We start from the raw sequence: 3,248 nt of genomic DNA on the forward strand, positions 1-3,248 counted from the left end.
GGACTCATTCACAAAGAGGTTTTTCATGCATACTAAAGGCATTTTCACACAGGAAGCCACACCGCTAGTATTCAGTTCATTTTCAATGGGAAACAGGCCGGTCGGTGGCGGTAACGTTACGGCAGTCCTGAGAGAGTTGGCGATAGTGCACAAAGAGCACGTTCGCCCGCCTCCGAAATGAACAATCACTACGTTTACATGGACAGCATTAATCTAATTATTGACCGTAATCTGAGTAAGATAATAATGTGATTAAGGTGTTTACATGAGTCGCTTAAAGAATACTCATGTCATGTTCCCGTTTTACATGTTATAGAACATAATTAGATTAACAGACCGCTTCATTACGTCACCGCGCCACGCCATCTGACGTCCCTCCAGAATTTCACGTATCAACATACAGTTCGTCTTCGTTATGGTACCGTATACAGTTTTGGGTGTTTTTATTTAATTTTTTTTACGAACGCTTTAAGTGCAGTTAATTATTTGTCATGCTATATGTGCTAATAGACAACTGCTTGAAGCCATGGGTGTGTCCCAAATCGCGTAGTTACTGTCTATATAGTAGCCGAGATACATGTATTTTTCCCCACTACATGCCTATAGTAGGCAAGTATGCGATTTGGGACGCGGTCGAACTCTCTTGTTCGCCGTAAAACGTAAAACTGCCGTGTGTGATCGTGTCCTGTCGCAAAATGCGGTGAAAACTCACACGACGTTCATGATGTGATTAAGGTGTTTACATGTCTGTAAAACACGTCCATAATGCGACTAAAACAGGAGTACTCCACCTGTCTTAATTAGATTATTGCTTACTTCGATTATGACCTTAATTAGATTAAGGTAAGTAAAAATTACTGTTTACATGGTAGTTTCTTAATTAGAGTATGGTCTTAACGGATTAAGAGTGGATTATTGTTGTCCATGTAAACGCAGCTAATGTTAAACTATAGAGGTGCAGGAATTACAGCCAATCCAACTGACAAATGAATGCGATTGCCTTCAAATTATCAGTTTTTGTCTCACTTTTCATAAGCAAGCAGTGATCTACCTGACAGACAGAAAATGTGCTAAATTTGCTGACGTGTATATTGCATGTTTTGACATGAATTTACATCGCGCAATGCACTTTTGTGTAACAATGTCTTGTTTTAAAGAGGCATTATAACTTTGGCTCCTATTTGGACTGTGTTGGCCTGGCTTGATTAACAAATAGTTATTCTATATCCTTTTCCAGGAAATGCTGGCAAAAGTGGAGATAGGAGGAGTGCAGAAATATATTAAAGTTCCACAGACTGATGAAGTCTTTCAATTTGAGAAGTTCCTTCAAGAAGGTTTGTAGTTTATTTATGGGAATATTTTTGCATTTAATGCTGTTATCACTGTAGTTGAACATGCAATATTACAGATTCTCTAAATAAAGAGTTTGCATGTGCTATAGTGTTAGCATATGAATTACAAAAATGGTTCTGTCAGCAAACAAAAATAGTCTCCATGCCTATTTAATATTGTATTATCGCAATGTACTGTACTTTTTATTCTCCTAGTAACAGATAAGTTTAGTCTGTAGCCAGACAGTTTCAGTGAGGGCCAGCTCTCAGTCACTGATGTGTCACGAACAGAGGTGGATGGAAATGTCTTTGATGAACTTGTCAAGTCAGGTGTCTTGACCTTCAAAGTCCCTTTACCAGTACTGGTTAAGGATGTGAAGGCATGGGAAAAGGCAGGGGTTTGATGAGGTATCACAGGCAGTGTAAACTAAGAGGCATATAGTGTGTTGTCCAAAATATCTTTTTGAGGGACCTCAAACTATTATCATTTGCTATACTATTGATCACTATTTTAAGTACATCTTATTCATATATGGAAAGTACTTAATGAAGATAATGTACTTTATATTTTTTTATGTAACCATTCAAGTATTTGTTGAAATGCTTTTGTTACTGATGAATACATGTACATTTAAATTGATTTTGTCCTGTCTGCGATTTTGTAGATCTGGATGTTCAGCTGGTCTCAGATCAAGCATCCTCCTCTGTACTGACTCCAATATCCCCAGCTTCATCCCATTCATCAGATTCCATAATTGTCTTGAGTCCAGAAGAAAGAGGAGGAACCCAACAGGGTTAATAGACCAGAATGAAGCAAGACAGGTAAGCTTTGAATACATGCATTTAAAATCCTCAATTACGTAATTGTTTATTATTGATACTTATCTGTAAAGTGTTTTGTAAATGTATTCTCGGCATAAAGGAAAGGCATTAAAAATCCTCATAAATTTCCATGAGCATGTCATAACAATGTAAGATGTTTTGGCAGAAAGTTGATTGTTTTCTGAGGGCCAATCCAAAGGGTGAGGAAATCTTCAAGGAGTATGAAAAGACCAAAACACTAACAGATGCCACACATAAACAGATGGTGACCGTCCTGGTTGCAGACATGTTAGAGCTACATGGGTAAGAATTGGAGGTCACTTCCCTCCCTTTGTCATCAGAACAGATTCATGTGGTGCAGCTAAAGAATGCTATTCTGTTTTGGTGGAAAAGGGGCATTTAGTCTTTAACTTCTTGCAAAACATACACACTTGCAAAGTAAACTGAAAGGAGGATTCCATCATCAATTGACCAATTATGCACTGGGAATTGTGACACTTTTTCCATGCCTCCAAGATCCTTTCTCCAAACATGGATATGTAAGTTCTTGTATTCTGTCTGAAAACCCAAACCAGTGTGTGTTTTTAAATTTCCTTCCCTTTTAAAGTTTTAAAGTTAACATGATCTTGTTTTAGATGAGTGTTTATAGGATGCTCAGCTTTGTATTTTCCACTTGTTTTTGTAATGTTATATAGTCATTGTGTGAACTTATTGTGTTGAGTAACTCATTCTTGAAGCCACACACGAGATGCCTCTGTTTGGGTCTTTTCTTAGACAGGAACACTACTATGATCCTGAGGGTAATACTGGCTTCATTGCATGGAGGATCAAGACAGTTCAACGTAACACCTGTGCTGGCTCCCGGTGTCATTCCAAGACTGTTCTTCAGGATGGTCCAAAAACCAGACGAGAATCTCTGTTAACCTGTCAACAGCTATTTGGTGAGGAGTGCAGGGAGGTGATATCTACAATATGATATTCCACTGATGAATCTGTGGTCAAAGAGAAGCTGAGAGCGACTTTCCAGTATCGACAGTACATGGTCAGTGAGGATGCATCATCTTCAGTCCTGTATTTGTTCCCTCGTTTCCTTGA

The 3,248-nt window shown here is 38.4% G+C and overlaps 1 long non-coding RNA gene across 1 annotated transcript; it reads left to right on the plus strand.

Moving 5' to 3' along the window:
* Positions 1-961: 961 nt before the first annotated feature.
* Positions 962-2,585, plus strand: LOC128606902 (uncharacterized). The gene is made up of 3 exons (XR_008385769.1): positions 962-1,334; positions 1,997-2,153; positions 2,320-2,585. It is a non-coding gene; the product is annotated as an uncharacterized LOC128606902 (long non-coding RNA).
* The last annotated feature ends 663 nt before the right edge of the window (positions 2,586-3,248 follow it).

The sequence above is a fragment of the Ictalurus furcatus genome, chromosome 4, assembly GCF_023375685.1.
Source record: "Ictalurus furcatus strain D&B chromosome 4, Billie_1.0, whole genome shotgun sequence".
Classification (NCBI taxonomy): domain Eukaryota; kingdom Metazoa; phylum Chordata; class Actinopteri; order Siluriformes; family Ictaluridae; genus Ictalurus; species Ictalurus furcatus.